Source organism: Sorex araneus, chromosome 2, assembly GCF_027595985.1.
Source record: "Sorex araneus isolate mSorAra2 chromosome 2, mSorAra2.pri, whole genome shotgun sequence".
Lineage (NCBI taxonomy): Eukaryota > Metazoa > Chordata > Mammalia > Eulipotyphla > Soricidae > Sorex > Sorex araneus.
The window spans coordinates 351,672,518-351,696,480 of record NC_073303.1 but is presented as its reverse complement, the minus strand read 5'-3'; the positions used below and the strand labels follow the sequence as shown (position 1 = coordinate 351,696,480).

The 23,963-nt window shown below is 38.7% G+C and overlaps 1 long non-coding RNA gene across 1 annotated transcript in view; it reads left to right on the top strand.

Annotated features, from left to right (window-relative positions):
- Window positions 1-5,453: 5,453 nt before the first annotated feature.
- Window positions 5,454-23,963, top strand: part of LOC129402527 (uncharacterized) — a 71,276-nt gene continuing 52,766 nt past the window's right edge. The window contains exons 1-2 of the long non-coding RNA XR_008628684.1: window positions 5,454-5,741; window positions 6,711-6,757. This is a non-coding gene — a long non-coding RNA (uncharacterized LOC129402527). The remainder of the gene's footprint in view (window positions 5,742-6,710; window positions 6,758-23,963) is intronic.

Here is a 23,963-nt window from a genome sequence, read left to right as displayed (position 1 = left end):
AGTACAGTGGCCAAGGTGCTTGCCTTCCATGCAGCTGACTCCCCTTCCATTCCCAACATGGCATGTCATCACCTGAGCACTGCTAGGAGTATCTCTGAGCACAGAACCAATAGTAACTGCTGAGCACTGCAGGATGTGGCCCCCAAGCCCAGTAATAATAATACTAGGAGTGGTAATAATAATATGTATATTTGTGAATTTAGAGTTAATAAAGTGTCATAGATATTTAATGAATTCTGAGACCCAGGATGGTTTAAGAACCTTTCAGACTCTTCAACCCTTTCCACCTGAGAGATTGGATGTGTATTAGTATTGCCACAATCAGATCTTGATTTTGTTGATTTCAGCTGATTTTGAATTTTTGTCATTGCCGCTTAGTTGTTGCAGCCCCTTTCATCATTGCCAGAATTTTCACAACTCCCACGTTCAGTTAAATGTGTCCATATGGGGCTGTGGCTTATATAGTTTAAGAAGCTAGGTGCTTGGAGACAGGGATGAGAGTGAAAAATAAAGGAAAATGATACATACTCTTGCTGAGAGATTGGTCGGAGGGCTGGGTGGAGCACAGGCTTTCGTGCTAAGGCCCCATGTTGGATCCCCAGCACCCAGGGCCCTGCTGAGTAGCCCTGGATTTGGCTCTTTGGCTTCCAGCACTCCTGGGTCTAACTGCATTGCACTGCCATACAAGGACATGAAGTTCTCTGATCCACTGGGCCAACTACCACTGCAGTGACTCAGGTACCTCCTAAGCATTACTTAGGAGTCTTGTTTTACAGTGAAAATAGTAAATAATCTTAGGTTGTTTCTAAGTGAAATAAGGGTGAAAGGGAGCCCAAAGTGAAATGATTTTGAATTGCCACAGAGAGTAACTTGGGGCAGTTATAGATATCTGGAGGTTAAAGTTCTAGTCTTAGGAGTCTAATACCCAAGAATAGTAGAAATAAGTACTAGGAGATTGACTCCATGGCTTGGAGGCTGATCTCTCATTCTGGGCAACTAAGAGAAGGGAGTACCAAGTAAAATGTGGTCGGAGGTCATGCGGGGGAGGAGTGACGCGAGTCAAATGTAGACTAGAGACTGAACACAATGGCCGCTCAACACCTTTATTACAAACCACAACACCTAATCAGAGAGAGAGAACTAAAGGGAATACCCTGCCATAGTGGCAGTTTGGGGTGGGGGGAGACGGGACTGGGGAGGGTAGGAGGGACCCTGGGTTTATTGGTGGTGGGGAATGGGCACTGGTGAAGGGATGGGTTATCGAACTCTGTATGGGGGAAACATGAGCACAAAAATGTATAAATCTATAACTGTACCCCCATGTTGATTTACTAATTAAAAATAAACTATTAAAAAAATAAAGTTCTAGTCTTATCCTTTTTTGTAGGATAGCATTGGTTTGATCTTTCTGTCTTGCCACAGGGAGCTTAGATTTATTGGGTTATACCCATCACAGAGCTCCAAAGGTACTCCCGTTCCTCTGTGTTTATCTGTAATGTCTTACCTTGCTCTCTGCTTCCCCAACTGGTAAATCACCTTTATCTCCTAATCAGACTCTATTAACTTGTAAAAATTGCTTTTCTCTTCTCCTCATGTCCTTCGCATAGTAACTTCAGTGTAATGTCCTTTTTGTATAGACACAGGAATACAGGTAATGCTATGCTTTTGCAACTTGAGAGTTAATTGACTATGAACAATATTCACTCCTCGGCATCTGTTCTCTCAACTTAAATGTCAGTTGCCCTTAGTTCCTAGCACCCCAAAAGCAGGGTCCCAACGAGGGACTGGATGGACCCAGGGGCAAGCTGTGAGCTACACTGGCATTGAAATGGGCCGGGGCAAAGCACCATACTACTTAACTATAAGTTAAGAGCATGGCCATGGACAAATTCTGTCATGATTCAAAAAGCAACAACTTAATTAGGATCGTGTTAGGGTTAAGAAAGATTAATCTGGCCTGAGCACTGTAGTCTGGGATCTATAGCAAGATGTCCCCAGAAGAGCCACCCAATCATCTTAATGTATCTCTTACTGTGTCCATACAAAATAACTAATATTATTAAGGAGTAGAATTAGGATGAATGGACTAAGGAAAGGCAAAACACACCCTAGGTGGTATTTTGCCCTTGAGCAGAGATTCTGGCTGCAGGAGATCAGGAAATGCTTTCATATGTCTTTGGACTACCGGCCCTGGGTGTGGTTGCTACAGCCAAGTATTGGAGGGTGTGATAGACTAGAGAGAGCAGGATGGTGGGTCGGAGCATAGAGAGACTAGAAGGGGGACAGAAGGAGAAGAATATAGAATAGAAAAATGTACAGGAAACAAGAATGAGGGGCAGGGTGAGACTGGAATGGAGAGCTTAGTGAGACTGAAATAGGCATATAGGGAGAATGGAATAAACGGCAACTGATCACCAACAAGCCTTGTCCTCGTTCCCTCCTTTGTATGCCCAGGGCACTGGCTGTCCCGGGTGGGGAAGTGTCCTGAGACCACTGAACACATGCGGTGAGAGAGTTTTGGGCTTCACATTGGTTTCATGAATACACACTTTCTGATATGAATCTAAAAGAAAATACATAGAAGCGTTCTTTCAACCAAGGGCAAACATATATTCTTCCATTCCCTTAAGAGTTATGGTTTCTGTATCTTGTAGTTATAATACACTTTTCTCAGAATACCATAATTACATATCACACTTTGTTTTTCTCCCATCCTTCTCTCTTTTGCTGTTACTGTTATGACGAGGGCCACACGTGTGGTTATGGTTCTTGCGGACATGGTTACTGTGCTCTTGACATGACACTATCATTGTGGTGCTGGAAAATTCAATAATAGTGCCACTAGGGTGACAGTATCATGCAGGGTAGAGCCAGGGATTGTGTTCAAGGACTCACTCTCTCTTTTTTATTTTATTGAATCACTGTGAGATACAATTATGAAGCTTTCATGATTGAGTTTCAGTCATACAATGATGGAACACCTATCCCTCCACCAGTGCACACTTTCCACCACCAATGTTCCCATATTCCTCCCACCACCCCCGTCCTATCCCACCCCCAGCCTTTGCTTCTTACTCTGTCTCTATTTTTGGGCACTATGGTATGCAATACAGATACTGAGAGTCATCATGTTTGGTCCTTTTTCTACTTTCAGTACACATCTCCCATCCTGAGCAATCCCTCCAACCATCACTAACGTAGTGCTCCCTTCTCCATCCCAGCTGCCTTTCCCCCAGTACATGAAGCAGGTTTCTAAATCACGGAGTGATTCTCCTAGCCCTTGTCTCTACTGTCCTTATGTGTTAGTCTAATACAATATTATTTTATATCCCACAAGTGAGTGCAGTCATTCAATGTCAAGGTCTCACTCTTATGAGGCGGGTGCTCTGCCACTCTGCCACTCAGCCTTGTACTTGTGGCCCTTCCTCAAATATTCTGTGTTGGATAAAAATAGTGTGTAGAGTGCTTGCCCTGTACATGGCTGATCTAGTTTCTATCCCAACACCTCATATGGTGTTCTGAGTCCTGTCAGAATTCAGGAGAGATCCTAAATACAGAGCCAGGAGGAAGCCCTGAGCACTGCTGGCCCCAAAACCAAGGATAAAAGAAAACAACTATATATTCACTCTCTATGCACTCTCTCTATAAACTGGCTTGGAGTGAGTGAATACTTATGAAAATGAAAAGCCATATGCAAGTCTGCCCTGGGCTTCATGGCGTTCTTCATCAGTATTGTTGCCAAGAGTGGTCGGTTAAAAGTGTCACCCCTCTAAAGAATATTTAACTTGAAAGTCTAAACCATGAGTTCAAATTACTTGTGTCCCTTGTGAACCCTGCACACACTGGTAGCTCTTATTTGAGATCTCTACAGCTGCAAATCATTACCAGGCCTACTGAGTGGGATAAAGACACGTGCGGGGGATGTAGCATTATCAAAAGTGATGTGACCTCTTGGGAACACTGCAGTGAAAGATTTTGTAGGTGTTACAGCCAGGACACTGGTCCCTTGGGTGAGTGCATGTATGAGTACCTCAGGGGCCCTGGCATTCAATAAAACCATGACCTCTTCATTTCAACTAAAAGTGTGATACCCAGTGAGCACATGTGCAAGGGCCACAGCTAAAGGAGTGCAAATCTTAGACTCAGCACAAGTCTGAGTGTGCAAGCTGCATCCCCTCATGTTTAACCCTCCACCCACAGCACAACCAAAAATTTGTGAGCCCCAAAGACAGACATTCGTGAAACTCCTGGCTATCGCAGCAGAGACCCCAACAATGGGAAAGGGAAGGGAAAGCAATTTCAAAAAAAGAAACAAAACAGAAAGAATCATGATCATTTCACAAGGGACTTCTGAAAAAAAAAGTTTAATATCTTAAAATGACAAAACTTTAATGAAGTTATGGGTAACCTCAGTTTATATCAGATATTTTGTCTTCTTTGAAAATCATTAAACATTGAACCATTTATCTTCACTGAGGAAAGCCCGCGACCCAGGCCTGGACAGGTTGTTTTCAAATAACCTGGGAAATTAAAACCAAAGCTTCTCCCTGGTCCCTAACACACCAGAGTTTAGTGAGACCTCTAGGTTAGATCACACACACACACACACACACACACACACACACACACACACACACACACACACACGACTTCCTTGGTGTTTCTGATAACAGCTTGTTTGGGGCGGGGCCGGCGGCAGACATCATTCTATCCCAGTATCTTGGTTTTGCAGATTAAGAGACCGAAGCCCAAAAGGCAGCATCCACAGCGACCGTTTCTTTGCTTTTCCATGTTTACCAAGCGCATCAGTGGAGACACTTTCCTTTAATCCTTGTTAGAATCCCATAGGATTTGCAATATTAGCTTCATGTGATGGCCAGACAGAACAAATGAACGTGTCCAACATCACACAGCTAGTTAGTGCAGAATGAGAATCCGTGCTCAGGACTGAGTTCCCAAACAGGGTCTCCTTCTAGAACCCCCTTTGTGAAAACGCATTTGGGAAAAGCTTCCATTTCCTGGACTAATGTACTCAGTGTGTTTTTTTCCCTCTGTTTCATAAAAGACAGATATTTCGAAGGTGTTTTCTCCCTGGTCTTGGTTTTTCAAATTCTGTTCTGTCCCTTTCTGTAGAGAGTGGGCTGCTTGGCAGAGATGACAGGAGATGTTTCCATGTGCAATCAAGGACATAGATGCATTGGCTGCCAGCCTCAGGCAGGGACACAGACTTCTCTCCCACCAGCAGCGTGCTGATGCGTTTCCCCACAATGTTCCAAGAAGGGCCTGGACTGTGACTAGACAAGGTCCGTGCGGCCCCATGAATGGCTTCACACTGCAGCGACCAGAAAACAAACACCACAGTAATTCTTGAATTAGCACGAAAACACTTCCAAAGGGGGCTCAAAGACAGTTTTTTTGCCCTGTTCATAAAAGAGAAGAGATGAGGTGTGACAAATGGCCTGTGGGATGGCTTTCCATGCCAGGAAGAGGTCACTTAGGAAGGGCTCCACAAAAGGAACTGGTTTAATAGAGAAGAAACAAAATTGGAGCAAAAGAAAAAAAGAACATTTCAGAAGAGGGAAGTGTCTTCAAGAGAAGATAAATTAATAAAAGAAAGGGAGATTGCATGATGCATCTTTGTTTGTTTGGGGACACACCCAGCAGAGCTCAGGATTCACTCCTGGTGGCTTTGGGAGACCATCTGGGTTCCAAGGATCTAACCTGGGTCTGCCTCGTGAAAGGTGAGTACCCTATCCACTGTATATGTCTCCAGCCCCCCCCCCCCACACACAAATACAGTTTTTTTTGTTTATTTGTTTGTTTGTTTTTTGCTTTTTGGGTCACACTCAGCAATGCTCAGGGGTTACTCCTGGCTTTGCACTCAGGAATTACTCCTGGCGGTGCTTGGGGGAACTATAGAAGATGCCAGGGATCAGGATCAACCCTGGTCCTCAGTGTGCAAGGCAAACGCCTTACCTGCTGTATTATCACTCAGGCCCCACATAATACAGTTTTAAAGCATGTGTTTGGCTTTGATTCTTGTGCAAATAGTGCCAAAACAATGTGACAGTTTGTTGTGCAGAAGATGCATTTAAGATACTCATAAAGACTGAGCTTCAGGTTATGCATCCACAAAGAAAGCTAATATTATGGACTTGACTTGCTGTCAGGATTAGAAGAGACTAGAGATAGGAATTCAGGAGGATGTGGTTTGGTAAATTAGGCTGGACTCTGCCCAGAAAATGTGGCCTGGGATCCTTGTCGCACTGTGCCCAGGAAGATGAATCAAATCATGCTGCTTGCTTAGCAACCTCAAAACTTGCAAGCCTTTTCATTTGTGTGTGTATGTGTAGTATCAGGATTTTACAAATTAATTCTTTTTTTTTTTTTTTTTTTTTTTTTTTTTTTTTTTTAGAGTGGGAACACCTGACAGAGCTCAGGGCATACTCTTGGCTCTGTGTACAGGATCACTCCCAACAGTGCCCAGAAGGTCATTTGTGATGCTGGGAATTGAGTCTTGGTTGGCCTAATGCAAGACAAGTGCCTTCCCTCCTGTAGTACCTCTCCTGCTCCTGAAAATTATTTCTTAAGAAAAATCCTAATAGATAAGAGAGAAAGAGAGGAAGGTGTCCTGTGGCAATGGGTGTGGGTTGGGAAGAGGTGCTCATTGTTTTGAAAGAACAATGCAAAGTAATGTTCCTGCTCCACAGATCAGACCTGAGATATCTTTTCCATCCTGAAACTCCTGTATGGGTTGGTGAGTAATTCTTTCAAAAATAACTCTAAGATTTCTGAAAATTCAAACATGCTTTTCTCACCTTGATGCCAGTATGAACAAACAAACATGCTTTTTGTGGAAAACAAAAGGATTTTTAAAAGTGCCCCTATGTTTATAAACACAAGATCATCACTATTATTCAAAATTATTAATTATTAATCTAGAGAAGAAAAATGACTAAAAATCCAGTGTAATTATCAAGCTAAAAAATCACTTAAATGTCTCATGACTGAGGTAAATGACTAACCTGAGCCTAAAGTAAAAATTGCCACATAAAAAATATACATGCTTTAAAATTTTTTTCATTTTCATAGCATAATCTTATGTTACTCTGTTACTCTGCTACTATTTTACTCTGATATGCATATTCAGTTACAAAATGAACGTACTATAACCATGTTTCATGAGTTTGGTTCTATCAACCTTTTTCCATGTGACACTGGATATTTACTTTGAAATTTTAGCTCCGTTATCTTTATCAATGAAGTTACTGGGGATAATAATTACTTGTGGGGATCAAATGACACAACACATGCTTTTAATTTTTTTATTAAATCACTGTGAATTATAGTTACAAAACTTTCATGTTTGAGTTTCAGTCATACAATGACTGAACATCCTTCCACCAGTTTACATTTTTCTACCACCAATGTCCTCAGTATCTCTTCCCCTTTGTCCCACCCCTCCCCCTGCCTCTATGGCAGACAATTTTCCTCTTAGTCTCTCTCTACTTTTGGGCATTATGATTTTCAATACATGAGAGTTCATCATGTTTGGTCCTTAGTCAACTTTCAGCACACATCATCCATACCAAGCGATACCTCCAACCATCATTGACTTAGTGATCCCTTCTCTATCCCAGCTGCCTTCTCCCCCAGCTCATGAGGCAGGCTTCCAATCATGGAACAATCCTCCTGGCCCTTGTTTCTCCTATCCTTGGGTGCTAGCCTCATACGATGTTACTTCATATTCCACAGATGAGTGCATTCATTTTATGTTCCTTTTTTTTTTTTTGACCCACATGCTTTATCTTGAAAAGCATAAAAAATGTAGTCAAACGTGACTTCAATTGCTAAAATATAGACATTAATATTATTTGAGCAATATTTCCCCAACTCACATGTGGAAAAAAAAGACTTAGTCTTACTTCTAGAGTAGGGGTGGGGCATGTCCAAACTATAAATCATATTAGGCCCTAGAAATCTGGTCTGTTCTCATAGACAATGGGTCACACACACACATGCTCTTCCATTACCAGCTACCTACAGTCCATCTGCCTGTATTGTATGGTCATGAGTGATGTTATAAATATTTAAATGACCTTTGACAGAAAAAAAGAGTCTACTCACTTCTCTTTTAGAACAATCAGAACAGTATAACTAAAAACTGATAATAACAGAGACATTGAAATTTAGCAGACCTGGGATTTAAGCTTAAGGTGTTTTCATAGCATGACTTGGAAAGGAAGGACAGTGCTTTATGATTCATTAGAATTATTTGAGATATTTCTTGTGATTCCTGGTTGTATCAAGAGGATTTTGAGTTCAAGATATGGAGTTGTGTTCTGCAGCTGGTGTTCTTAGCTTCTTTGTTCTGTCAGCCTCTTCACCCTCATAGTTGATAAAAGAACAGAAATGAAAATTAAAAAACAATACATACTTGGGGTTCCTAGTTCCAATCCTACCCTCAACTTTCTTCCTTCTTTGCTTGTATCTCATCATTGAGAGAAAAGAAAACTGAAACATCCATCACCTTGAAGGGGCAACTGAATATGAATCTTGAAGAAGGATGCTCGGAAGAGATGATGGGGCTAAATCTACCCAAACCATATGACTGAGAATTTTGGGAGACCATCAGGGGGACTCAGAAGGAAACTAGGGCTCTACCAGGGAGGCAAGGAAATTCATGCAGCCTCAATAAAATGAAAATTCTCTCTATCATTTGTTTGATAACAAGAAATCTCATTTAAAAAAAATTTTCAGGGCTGGAGCGATGGCACAGTGGGTAGGGCATTTGCTTTGCACGTGGCTGATCCAGGTTCAATTCCCAGCATCCCACATGGTCCCATGAGCACCGCCAAGAGTAATTCCTGAGCGGAGAGCCAGGAGTAATCCCTGTGCATCGCCGGGTATGACCCAAAAAGCAAAAAACAAAAACAAAAACAAAAACAAAAACCACACACAAAAAAAAATTTCTTGCTTCTTGCGCCAGTTCGAGCTGGGTTTTCTGTTACTGCTATTGATATACAGCATTACTGTTACGGAGGGAGCATGGGATCAAGTCAGGTGCCAGGGACTCCGGTTCTTCTCACAGGTCACTAATGAGCCGAATGACTTTGGGCAGTGTCCCTTTACCTCTCCACTTCTGGTCTTTCCTTTTTTAAAATGAGTTTGGATAGAGAGATTTTTCAAGGTGCCTTCCAGCTCTAAATACTGTAATTACTTTATTTTCCATCTATTGAGTTCTGCGAATGGCGTGCAGATTAATTGTGCTATGTAGGTTACTACTCAAAATAACAGGGAGATGAAAAGCCCCACGATGAAAGTTGACCACTGTGTGTGTGTCCTTCATCTGGTTTCTTTTCACCCCCAACACAGGAGGGCAGATGTGATGGATTCTCTGTTCGCTGCACAGATGAATATCTGGCATCTGATTCTTGATCATGATAAGTGATGTTCAGATCAGGAGAGCTAAGATGAGCGTAGGATAGAGCCGGGAGAGGCAGGCTATTGTTCTAGCAGGACTCTTGGTTCTTTTCATTGTTGGGAAGACTTTGATTTTAGCAGAACTCCTGGTTCTTTCAGTTGCTGCTCAATACCGACAGCAGTAAGAAAAAAAGAATGAATTCTAGAAATGCATATGTAGGGAGTTGACTCTGTTCCCTCGCGAATGATTTCGATTGCAGTCTCAACCAGAGGCGAGGGATGGAAGAGTTGACCTCTGGGAGTCTTGCCTTAGCCCCTCCATTCTCCAAAATGCTGGCCCTGAAGGAAAAGTGTCACATGTCTTCTCGCATGTCCTGTCTCACACTGAGTAATGCTGCCCCTCTGCCCGGGGTGGAGCGTTTTAATGATAACGGCTGTCTTCAGGGACAGATTGTGACTTGTCTTTTAGAGGAAGATGAAATCTATTAAGACAGTGAGGACAGAAAAGAAAAGCTTGTCCCTGAGAGGTAAGCTCCAAAGGAGAGCATAGCCCATTCTTTCCATGCCCTTCCCCTCCATTTCTTCTCTGCGATGCACGTACCCTTCAACGGCTCTGCTTTGTGGCTGGATTATTGTGGCTGTTGGCGTATAAAATTGCTGCTGGTGTGTATAATTTATAAGCTCTAAAAAATGATAAATAGTCTCAAGTAAGAAGAGTGATTTGTGTTAAAGTCCTCAGGGTACTTTGGTAAAGGAATTTAATTTCTTGGGGGAAATTGTCTATAACTTCTTGTGGAATGTTAGTTAACTGGTTCAAAGCTGGGATTTATTTTCTGTCCTATTCTTTTTTTTTTTCCCTCTCCATTATTGGTTTGGATAGGTTTACCTGGGCAAATGAGATTATATAGCAAAGTCTTGATGAACTGGAAGCTGAGGGAAATAGCATGGCTAGTTAATTTATTTTTTCATTTTTGTTCCAGGCCTATCACGGTTAAGATCCTTTAAGATTTTATTTTATTTATGTATGTATTTTTTGCATGTTCAGTGATTCCCACCCAGGGGGAAATTAGCCACCCAAGGGACTTCTGGTAATGTCTGAAGACTTTTCTGGGTCACCACAACTATGAAGTAATAGGAGTATCTAGTGGGTAGAAGCCGTGAATCTGCTCTATGTTTCTGAATGCACTGAATAGCACCTCCCCCACTGCAATAAGAAATAATTTGCTCAGGGATTTCTAACAAACTCTACCATTCTTTTTCGCAGCTCAAATTCTCATCACCGAGTATAGAACTAAGTAACAATAGCAACAATGATAAAAATGCTGCAGTTGCACAAAAATACAAAATGTGTTTGGGTCCCACAGTATAGGGAACCCACAGTACATAGTGTCTAGTGCTTATTTTGGTAGAACTGTGTGATCAAATATGTTTTATTATCACAACTTTCTATTTCCCTAAGATTCAAGATCATTTTCTTTTCTTAAGCAAAATAATTTTTGATCTGCAATAAAATTGGTACTGCTAGCTAATGTAATCAGATAGAAGAATTTAGTTATTTGAAAAATTACTATTATGCTTCATATAACTAAGTTGCTGTATTTCTAGTTAAAAACATTTAAAAAACGTTTAGTTTATTTTTTGAGCCACACCTCGTGGTGGCACTTCGGGGTGCTGGGAATTGAGCCTGGGTTGGCCATGTGCAAGAAAAATGCCCTATTCACTTGACTATCTCTTCCGCCCCACTTTTTTTTTTTAATGAAATGATATCCTAAGAAACACTGAATCTTTTAACCTTAAATTTACATTGTATCATACAATTTTGATTCTTCAGATAGAAGTTGGGATGGGATATTCTATACTGGGAACAGGATCTCAAAAGCTAAGATGTTGCCTCGTAGCCTTTGTTGGTACCTGGCCTGGTTTTGAGCCTAGTAGTTCTTGTTGTTATAAATTGACTGGAAATTCAGCAACTGCCAACTGCATGTTATTATTAATTATGCAGCTATGAATGGTTGTCAACTACTTAGACTACCAAGAATCTCTTCCTTCTACTCTTGGCTTAGGTCTTACTAATTTTTAATTGAGCTTTTGAATTTTTAATTGGCCCTAGTCAAAGTTTTGTAACCTATACCTCATATGCTAAAACTTGCATATTCATACACAGTCATATGCCTACACAGTTGTTTATCCTATTTTTTCACTACTGGCTTTTCTTCTTTTAGCTATCTTTCAAGAGTGAGGTGAGGTTCTAATTCCTTGTGAACTAACCAATCAGAAATACTGTTATCTCCTTCCTGTCCTTTCTCTTAAACTCTTCCTTTCCTTCTTGTGAAAATATTTCTTTATTGTGAGTGACTAGCTCATAGAGATTTTCAGGCTACTCTTTTGTATTTAATTTTTCAAAACTGTATAAGTTAAGGGGACTTCAGTTCCAAACAGGTCCTGATGAAATTTGTTGTCTAACTTAGAATAAGTCACTTAACCTCACTGGTATTCATTTTTTACATTTATATTTATGAAATAGGCATAATAATACTTATTCTACTTTGCTCACAAGGTAGTTTTGAATCAAATGAGATAATGAACACAAAGAGGTTTTTGAAAAATATAAAGAACTACATAAATGCAAGGTATTGTTATTGTCATCAATTTACAAAGCCACAGTGAATCTTACAAAGTGCTAATGCTGTATATGTTCTGCAAAGCACTTAGCTGTAGTCTGCACTTAATAAGTGAGAGCTCACACAAGTGAATTGTTTCCGCAGTTAAGGCAGACTGGCAGGAATAGCAGTTAGAGACGGGAGGCTGGGTAAAGAGGTTACTACCTGTATTGATAGAGAAGCTATTAAAAGCAGAATGTGATTTTTAACATCCCCAGGACCATGATAGAAATGAATAAAATTTTGTGTGCTTTATCATTTGTGACCCAGAAAAGAGAACCCTGAGGCATGAAAAGTCTTAAAATAAATTATTTGTGTGCAAAAGGAGGCATCATATTCCACTGATTTGACAATTTCAGCTTCTCCATTAAGGGTACAAAAAAGGAGATGGGGTCACTTAAGCAAAATGCTCCCTTATTTGTTCAAGTCTTACCAGACTACAAATTAATAAAACTGAATTCATTTTCATGGCTCATAGCTTGATTGGTGGATGGAGGATAGAACTTGATAGCAAGGGTTTGGGTGTGTGACCTGAAAAGGGGGCAGAGCTCACGTTGGGGTGCTCAGCATGAAGTCAAAAAAAGAGTTTCAGGACCAGTGGCAACTCCAGAGAGAGATGGGTAAGGAACTTGATGGGGAAATAAGAATAGAAATAACTGACTCGGCTGATAGTGAGTGGTAGTTAGCTTCTTTGGGGTCTGACAATTTAGCCAGTTAGATATTCTATGAGGGTCAGCGGGAGGAACATTTATAAATAGTGTGTTTCTTACCCTTTCTATTCTTCCTGGATTAGGAGGGAGATTTTTAAGGATTTTCAGCTGAAAGGACATTAAATTAACGCTGAATCAATATATTATTTTAGAATACAATATAGTTCTAGTTTTTCCATGTGGGAATAGAGAATAAGTGTGAACTCACTTAGTATTTGGGCTCTAGGTAGAATTCTTTTGTTTTATTCCTGTCTGCCATGGATTAATGATTGACAAGACCTCTGAACAAGTCCCTCAGTCACTCTAAGTCTAGGTTTTCTCTTTTGTGAAATAGTTCCTACTTTATGGTATAGTTGTTAGGTTGAAATGGAATAATAGATATAAAGCATTGCACAGTACCTGGTGAAAAAGTTGTCATGAAGTGCTACCCATTACTGCTAACAGTCAGCAAATAGAAGCTGGCAAGCATCCTTGCATTTACCCCTCAATGCTTCCCAGCTATGTTCAGTTGTCTAAAGAAATACTTAGCATTGAAGCATTGTGTGTCACCCCCCAGCTTTATTTTTTATTTTTGAAATTCTATTTAATTTATTTTTATTTTATTATTTGTAATACTCCAGGAGTCTGGAGCAATAGGACAGTGGATAGGGTGTTTGCCTTGCACACGGTCAACCCGGGCTTGATTCATCCATCCTTCTTGGAGAACCTGGCAAGTTACCGAGAGTATCCCCCTTGCATGACAGGGCCTGGCAAGCTACCTGTGGCATATTCGATATGCCAAACACAGTAACAACAAGTGTCACAATGGAGACATTACTGGTGCCCGCTCCAGCAAATCGATGAACAACAGGATGACAGTGCCACAGTGCTACTCCAGGAGTCTCTTTAAATAAACACCGCTCCTACAGTGAATAAATATGGGATGCTCTCCAGCAGCCCAGGCTCTTTTCTACTCATTCTTAGGAAGTGTGCTTCTCCAGGAGGGACAGTCTGGTGCTTCAGTTGAACCCAAGTCCCTTTCTCTTTGGCTTCCTTCTTTTTCTGATCATTTTCCTTCACCTGTCTCGGAAGCTGTCTCAACTCTGAGAGTGCTTAATATGCTCAATAGGAACATTAATTCTCTTGGCAAGAATCTTGCCCTTGACTTGTTTGTTAACGACAATGCAAACAGCATGCTGGGTACCATTGTAGACTCTTCCAGTTTTGGCAAGGTTACCTTTGTGGGGCATTCTTTTTTGGACAGTGCCCTTCCCTTCATGTCTACGACATCACCTTTCTTTAGATCCGCAGGTATGTGACCAATGGCACAACTCCATGTTCTCTAAAAGGTCTAGAGGACATAGAGTGGGTGCCCTGCTTCTTTACCTTTGTATTGATCATTTTTGTGATTTATATGGAAGATGGTGGTTACTACCAAAAGAACTTTCTTCAGCTTTATTGAGATATAATTGCCGTATATGCAAGGTATGTGTTGCTGCAATGATTTGATGCATGTGTATAATATGAAATGTTTAACACAATAAACTTTATGTAACAATATTTACAATGACATTGCTTACATCACATTATCACTATTTTTTTGTGGTGGGAGTTAGTACAGTAATACTTTACTCTCATATCAACGTTTAAGTAAACAGTTTAGATCGATCACATCAAATAGAACTATAATTCTATATCAGTTATAATCATCATGCTCTAGAAAATTTTGAAGAGAAAAATTATCTGTCTACTAGAATGTGTTCCTAGAGCAGCACCATTGGAACTTCCTGGGTCCTCCTTAGATGTGAAGTATTACAGTCTCATCTAGTCAGGTCTACTGAATTAAAGTCTTCATTTCAAAGAGAATCTTTTGATTTCTGTACTGATTAAAATCTATAATTCTGCATTCTACGGCAATGACATAAATTGGGTTTTCAAAGGAAAGAGTCAGGAGAAAGGTTGGAAAATTTCCGACGAAATATTATAGTAATTAAAATAATGACTTAAACAGTTATTAAATTGTCATGGATAATCATTTTTTTCCAGACAACCTGAAAGTACTTTTTTCCCCCTAATAATCCTTTCTTTTTTGATGGGGTATGCAGTGAAATCTCTATACTCGTGATATGAACTGCTTATTTTTCTTTGGCACTTAATGTCATTCTTTTGTACTAAAAATATATAAGCACAGAATACCCTCATACCTCTCCAAAAAGAAATAAAGCAAAAGGCTTTGCTTGAGGAGGCCCATATTTTATCCCCAGGACCGCCTATTCCCCCAAGTACCACCAGAGAGCAAGCTCCAAGCACTGAGCTGGTCTTAGTTCCAGAGTACTACTAACTGTGACCCCAAAATGCTCCTGAAATTTGCCCAAAAGTAAAAGCTTCAACTTGTTCTACTTTTACAACAGAATCTTCAATGTTTAGATGAGGGCTGATTGGCTTTAGTTTAAATTCCTTCTCCCTCTCTCTCTCTCAATGCCTCTCACTTTTCTACCTTTATTGTTGGAGTTTTTACTTTGCAGGTTAGTATTTGCTATATTTTCTACTATGTTGCTCTGTCAATTTGAATTTTTAATTGTATATATCAAAGAAAACAAAAATAAATATTTTTAAAATTTTGAGTATCTAAAGTAAACTTCAGGTACCTCAATTTTTGCTTTATCCTCCCCATCCTCCAGCCCCCTTCCTCCATGAGAGAAGGTGTTGATTTTAGGCACTAAGTTCATTATTCACGGTTGCAGAGTTAAGATCTAGCATTGTCTAGTCTCTAACTCTCTGGTCTAGAGATCCAAGCAAAACAACAACAACAACAACAACAACAAAATAGTAGGGGAGAGAGAAATCTGAAATTTCAAGCAGGGAAGCTCTCTCTCTCTTCTTTTTTATTTTGGGTCACAGCCATCGATGCTCCTGACTCTGCACCCAGGAATTACTCCTGGTGGTACTTGGGGGACCCTATGGGATGCTGGGGATTGAATTTAGGTCTGCTGCATGCAAGGCAAACACCCTATTTGCTGTACTATCGCTCTGGCCCAAGCTCTCTTCATTAAATTAAATAATTTTTCTGCAGTTTACAGTAACATTAATATAAAATATTAATGTCTATGACTTTGACATACAAAGTAACTGCACTTTCAGCATCACCAAAGTACAAGACTTCCCACTAATATCTTTATATAAATTTTAGTCTTCAGTGAAGTCTTCTGAAACTAAATAGATCAGAGGTGAGTTTTAAAGTCAGGATACACTGGACAAGATCTGAGGGTTAAAAGTAGGTAAGGGATATTCTTGATAACCTTGTAGTGTCAATGTTGCAAACCACAATGCCCAAAAGGAGAGAGAAAAAGAGAGAGAGAGAGAGAGAGACAGAGACAGAAACAGAGAGAGAGAGTTTTAGAACCTTTTTACCTCAATAGGATTTTCCTGCAAGGGACTTCTACCATTAACAATGATGTCATTATTGCTAAGTGACATATTTGATATTTGGGGGGATGCACTTCTCTTTTTCCCCTGACCACTTGAGGGGTCCTTGTTTTCTCACGAAATAAGCATCTCAAATCTTTTTACTCACGACTTGTGTTTTCAGACCACAGATGTATTCAGACTCAAATCTGTGGACAGTTCACAATATGTGAAGAGTGTACTGGTCTTCTACTATGTTATTTTGTTTGTTGTGACACTGCAGCTTCTGTATAGGTGATGTCCAGGCTATTTCATGCTGTATTGTTCATAAAAGGAAATATTGGGGTCAGGAGAAGTTGTTTTACAGGTCAGCCAAGCTATAGCTTATAAGCACATCACCGTTGATGCCTTATTATGAGCTACTGACATAGAATAAAAGAAGTGATTCTTTTAATGAAGACAAATCCATGGTTCATTGAAGGAAGCATAAATGTCACTTACTACTTTCAAAATGGGACCATTTGGTTGAACATTTGTGTTGCTTTATTTGCTGCCTATCACAAGATTTAGATATTGAAAAGTCCTTGCTGAATTTTGTAGTGTAACCATAGAGAAACTGACTTAAAAAAATAAATTTTAGGAGATCTATTTAAATCTAGAGGGCTTTGTCACTTTTAAAGTGACTAAAGAAGCCACATAGTTAATTGTGGAATGAAATGATAAATAGAGAAATAAATAAGGACTGATTGAAGCAGAATCCAAAGTCAAAATTGTCATTTGATCTCTGTAATCTTTAGGCATTATTTTCACGTTTCCTCCTAGTGGTTTATTAACATATCAAAAAGAGTCTGTGGACTTCAATATACCTTTAAAAATCAAGAAATTGTGGATGAGATCATTTCATATATTTTCCATTTTTCATATAATATAAATATTTGGTTTTATTACTTCTTGACATTTTTGCTAAGATCAAGTGGAGATTTTGGTTTCTATCGTGAAAGAATTGGATTTTCTGGGCGTTAGCTTCTCCGCTTTTTTCTTTTTTTCCTTCTTAAGTTTTTTGCAGGAATTGAACACAGGGCCTCATGAGTGCAAGAAAACTGAGCCCTCTAGATCTGGGGGCCCCTCTAGACCTTGGCCCCAAGTTTTTTGAGAATAAGGACCTAGAGTTTGGTTTTTGATCTCGCTACTACGTCGTCTACCATAGTGATTGGCACCAGCTAAACAGTAATAAATGCTTTGCATTTGTTTTCTTTTGTTGTCGTTAAATATAGAGACAACTGACTGAGTGTTTGGCTGTGACAGAAATTGAGGACAACTGAAAAGAAGGTCAGGTCCTGTCAATCTGACACTGTGTAGGTGGGGGAATGAGAAACCTGCAGAAGAATGGAAGGACAGTGCAAACTCTCATCTCATCTTAAGAGTCTACTAGTCTTCTAAATACATATGAAAAACTAAGTAATAGGAGGAAACAATCATAAAATGACCCTTTTCCAATTGTTGCAGAGACAAGTAAATTAACACTTTGTCACAGACCCATTTATTTTAATTGTTCCCTTCTAGGTAATATCAAAAAGTCAACATGGGTAAAGGAAACAGAAAAGAAAAAAAAAACAATTTGTTCCTCATTAAATGTTCGAAAAGTCCAAGATAAACCTATTTAAAATTGATCTGATAAGCCTGGAGAACCGTGATGCGCTGATGTGTTTTCCGCGGCTAATGGTCTTCAGCTAATATTTATCCATTGCTTTGAGTAACCATTAATCTCTCGTGTTGAGAAACTCTACAAATGCAATTTCTAGGGCATTTAACCTTTCCACGTTTTCTGTGTCTTGAGTTTGGGTGACACGATTGTGGTGTATACTCAATTTCATTTAGTTTTCTGGGGTCCCAATTGCCAAGATAATAGCACCAAGACCATTTAAAATTAGTCTCTCTCCTTCCACAACCCAGCAATATGTTCTGGGGTGTAATGAAGTTAAATTCATTTTGCCTTCTCACACTTACACTCTTATCCATTACTGCCTTCTCTTCCCTGCAATGCATTCTCTGCTATTTTTCTCCTCTGTAATTTGACAACAGGAACGGCCACCCAGGAAACAGCTGAGCAGTGTAAATGACTTTCTAATGATCCCAAAGCTTCACTACCAGCTGAATAATATTACTGTCTTCGGATCAATCTTTTGTGCTTAAAAAAAAAAAGTTTGTTGTCACTGAAATAAATTCCCATGAGCTTACATAGGCAGCTAACTCAAGTTTCACCTTTTAACTTAAGGGCATCAGCCTGTCATGTGGCCGCCTTCCCTTTCCTCTCCCACTTCCCCAGTGCCGGCCTGACACGTAAGGCTTTTGAAAAAAAAAATGACCACAGTTCTGAACAAAGTCTGTTGTTGCAGGTAATTGTTGAAATATCAAGGGTATTGCGTCCTCCATTACTTAAGCCCTCATTTGTGGTTTTCATGGTTTTGAGGAATGTTTATGGCTGACAGTCCTTTCTTTACGGCTCTATCCTTCAAGCTCCGGCTGATACTGCGGAGAATGACCGCTTGAGTGACTGATAAAATGTCAAGATGCCATTATTTCCAAGAGAGTGTTTGGGAGCAATAAGATCTGTTTCAATTTATCTCATTCACCTGAATTTAAGTCTTCAGGTTTAACTCTGTTGCCTGCTACAACCAAATTGTCTCTGGGTTCTAAGAGAACGGCTGTTACGGAGTGCAGCGAGGGTTGTAATGATAGCCACGCCGTGACATTTGTGTTGTATTTCACTGTGCACATTGGTGCAATATTTTGGACTTAATTAATACTCTCCAGGAACCTCGTTTTATGGATGGCAATAACCATATTTTAGATCACGTGAAATATTGCAACAAAAATTCAATTCATAAGGCAGATGGCAAAGCCTAGTTTGAAGAACAACAACACAGGAAGATTTACAGTGAGCTTCAGAACTCTTCAACTGGAATCTAGCCTCTGCCAAAGTTCTGTTATTTCACTGGAGGGTAACAATCTGTGAGGGTCATTAGTGTCCTCATAAAAACTGAGATTAAAAAGTAGTCAAATAAAATGAATAAATAGTTGAGATTTTTCTCTCTGCAATAGAAATGAGGTTATTTTAAACACCAGGGTATCTTTTATTTTTTTAAAACATCACTCTGTATTCATTTATTTTCAACCTGGAATTTAAATAAGTAATGTTTTTAAATGGAATGAGAAGGATCTTGTTATATTTTTAAGCATGCAGCATGTAAGGAAACATATCATGAATATTTTCTCCCTCTCTTCTCTGTTCCTCTCCCTGTCAGCTCAGAAAAGAACTCAGTGTGGAAACAGTTATGATGGAGAAAAAAGTTTAATGAGCAACAGAATGTTAATAACACTAGTACCTCATTGCTTTGGTGCTTCTGATTTTGGCACTTCCATAAAAACTATATTAAAATAAAGTATGGTTCATATAAGTTTAATTTGATGAAGCACAGCAGCCGAGATCTGACTGCCCAGGACTCAGCAAGTATCTACGTATTATAGAAAATGGTACAGTGAAATAAAATTTTTAAAAATATAATAAGCAAGAAACTTGCAATATAATAGGGTTTTTATTATTTCAGGTTAGACTTTTATGACTACTTGGTGTGTGAGTGTGCATAACAGAATTTATTGCAGTTATTAACATCTATTTTTTTCCATTCTAAAAATAAAAGTTCTGTTTAGTTATTATGGTAGTTAGGGTAGAAGAAAGAGTGAAGTAAAACAATGACTTAACTTTGTAATTTCCAAAGGCTAGCTACTTGGAAGAATACAGAAAATGGAGCCGTTTTACATGTGACAACGGGAAATGTTTTGTGCCACCAACATTTTTTTAGTCCACGGAGTGCAACATTGGACCATACAAACCAATGTTCAGTTTAAGCCAAGTCTAAACAATTGGTCAAGACAATACAACTACCTTTTTGAAGATCAGAAATTCAGATGTTGGGGACCAGAGTGATAGTGCAGTGGATAGGGGGTTTATATTGCACATGGACCACAAAGGTTCAATCCCTGGCATTCCATATAGCCCCCTGATGCCTGCCAGGAGTGATCCCTGAGCTCAGAGTCAGGGTTAAGCCTGAGCACTATCGGGGTGAGGCCTACTCAAAAGAAAAAAAAAGAAAAAAAGAAATTCAGATATCATATTTATATGTATGAACTCTGGAGCGCCCCTTTGCTATGACCTTAGGAACATTGAGATATTGTGAAATGTTTATGGAATTCAAGCATGACAAATTATCGATCCCTATAGCATTCTATGGTCAAGCAGGTTTGAGAGTAGCTGGTATTCTGTCACTGAAGTACCCATTACATATTACCTCATTCTTCCATAAAATCATGTTCACTTTCTATGTTTTAATAACATGGACATAGTTTAAATCAATTTCCTATGACAGGAGGGGGATTGAGCCAGGTGATTCCCAAGGTTCATTCCATCCCTATAATTCTCTCAGCATATATCACCCTGTAGTTAAAATATCCGGAACTCCCTGTTCCTTTAGCCATAGTTCCCCTAGTGACAGAGGATCATAAAAATTGAATTAAAAAACATGGAAAAATGTAGTGGAGTATATTTTATGTACTAGAAGTCTACTACCTGTTTTTTATTGGACTCTGCACAAGAGGCAATCCTTGTTTTCATGGTATCAACGGGGCCTCAGGAACTATAACATGATCTATTATTTAAAAATATTGTTATAATAAAAGACCTGTGACATATCTCTGTGATCCATCCAGTCCACTGCCTCCTTTGTTTGATTTGTTGTTTTGGGCCATTCCCTGTGGTTAGCTAGATGAGTTTCCAAATTTTTTGTAGAGAGGGCCTTGAAAAGAGAAAAATAATTACTGAGAGGGTGTGTCAAAAACACAAAGCCAACAAACTGGCTAAGTCTTTTATGTACAATAATGTACTCTTTCTGAGAAATTAAATGTACTTATTTATTGAAAAGTATACAGTGATTTCCCCTCCCCCCCTTAGATTTGAGACAGTGATAGTGGAGAAATATTTTATCTTAATTTTGCTGTCTTCACTTTACTTTTAGTTGTCTTTCAGAATTCTATGTCAGAGTCCCAATCAACTTTTGACATCTTCAAGATCCTGCTTATTCCCTTGGAGAGACATAATTCTTTATATATCACACATAGAAAGTAAAATGATGTAAATTTTACTGTACAAAACTTCACTTTAGCATACAATTATTTCTGAAGCTCTTCTTGCTTGATTGGAATAAAGTTGTGATTCATTACTTGATATATAGTTTTAGTATTTTAATTACTCCATGTCCTTTAATGTTTATTTTTCACAGGCAAATAACATAATGGTTATCAATGGGCTTTGTAAACCATGTGATATGGAATAAACATGAATGTTGCTATGTAACTAGTTTATAATATAGTAAAATACTTTATGCTTGTTTACTTCATCATGCTTATTTTATTTTAATTTCACTCTGTAATTACTCCATGTTTCTTTGTTTACAAATGTATTGAATGCAAGAGTAAGTTTAAGACTTCTACAAACTGCCTGATCAAGTTATTTATATGTTTTATGTATTCTTTGACTGTTCAAGGAAAAAGTGCGAGAAGTTGTTCACTTCCTTTCTAACTCACTGTAATTTCTGTGAGAAAACAATGTCAATGTATATGAACTCACCATAGCAAACCATGAAAAAAGACAAAGTTCTAAAACATCCTAGACTTTGATTTTCATGAGAATGTGAGAAAACATGATGTTATAGTAATTTATAAGCTTGGAGAACCAGAGAATGCTCCTCTGAATTTGGTACTAAGCTAGTTCTTAGTAGAATAGACTCCATTTTAGGTCGGAAAAGTATACAGAAGAATTGTTTTTTCTTGCCAATTTTATGAAATTCCTGCTGCTTACAAATGTATATCAAAGCTATTTTTTGTGAATTTTTTATAAATTCATAATATTTGGGGAAATATTAATAACAATAATAGAATTGACATGATTTTACTTTTATCACCAGAAAATGAGATAAGCTAACATCAACAAGTTGATTTTTTAAGCATTCACCACTTGTAGGGTCTGTATTACATCTGATAGGGAATACAGAGATGAGTAATACTTGGTCACTTTATTAAATAATAAATAATCTAGAAGGCTGGGAATATTTTAATATAAAGAAGAACATGAAGAAATTATTGACCTGAATTTTATTTCAAAATTTGCTCACATTTCTTGTCAGAGCAAGTGTGTATGTGTGTGTGTGGTCGGGTGGGTGGGGGGAGCTGTTCATCTGATCTATTAGCGTTCCCTCTTACAAATACACAAATTTGATTCATTCCCTTGCAACACTATGACTATAAATTGTCCCTGTTCTTACCATCTCTGGGTTGGACTATTGACACAGATACCTAATTAAACTCCCTCTTCTCTCAGACCTGTTTTCTTTATCTTAGTACCTCACAGAGTATATACTCAGTATATTCCAGGAAAATAAATGACAGCTCTAATATAAATCCAACACTCTTTTCATCACTCTTACCTTAGGGTCTCTTTGGCTGTGACCCTAGATCTTTCAGGAAAAGGTTTATTTTCGGTCACATTTAGTGGTACTCATGGGCTATTATCAGCTAAATGCTGTGTGGTTGCTTCTGCGGGTGCAGTTCCAGAAATTGAATCTGGACTTCTCGCATGCAATGCTTGCACTCAGTCCTTTGAACTATTTCTCTGACCTATGATTCTAGTTCTCTAACATGATTTTCTTTCTAGTTTTAGAATTCCAGTTTTATATATGAGTCATACTGAAATAGGTATAGCTTGCAAGAATTACCATGCTGTTTCTCACCTCTGGGTAACTTGCTTATATATGTGACTCCTTTGGTAGGGAACATACTTCTTTAACTCTTTCTGATTTACTAATTTATGCACTAAAATATCTTCTAACTTCTTTCTTCCTGAGAAGGAAACTTCTCAGATTTTCTGTGAGACTCCATGTGTACCACGATCATTAAATCTCATTCTTTGTCTGCCACCTCCATCAATCTGTCTTTGAGATAAGGTACTGTCTTATGTTCATTTTTGCTTGAAAAGTAGGAGACAGTCAATACATATATTGGGACAACAACAAAAAAATTCCTGAAGGAAGAGGAAGAGTCTGTTCTACCTCCTATGATGATTGAAATTCATAGAACAAATATAGGAACAATATGTTATGGACCTAGAAAGGAAAATAAAGTTAGTGTTGGCAAGATAAATTGGGTTATTGAATTTTTGGTGAGTCAAATTTAAAATCAAAGGAAGAAGGAAATGCAATTATAAAATGTTGTGATAGGAATGAGAATACAAATGAAGTCAGATATTTTTGTTTCAAAACAGTCCTTATTTTAGTAAGTTAAAAAATTAACTATTATTCTTTCATAAGTTGAAGTTCTCTGCAGGGCGGGGTTTCACTTCAGCAGTTGTACTCAGAAAAGAATTGAGACTGGATCTTCTAAATATTCAAGTCAATTGTATGTCAAAAAACATTTCACTTACATGTTTATAATGTCAGTACTCCTCCAAGTGCCAAGGTAGACTGGACTTTTAAAATGAGCCTCTTGGAGGAAAGACAGAAATTGGAAGTTACCAGTCTAGCAAAGTATTATGTTTGGAAGAAGAAAAGCAACATGTGGCCTTCAGTCTATCAATCAAAGTTGCTATCAAATTGATCTAGAATCAAGAAACTGGAAAAAATAATCACCATCCTCACAGTTAGAATAGGTAAGATCCCACTGCAGATCTTGTAAGAAT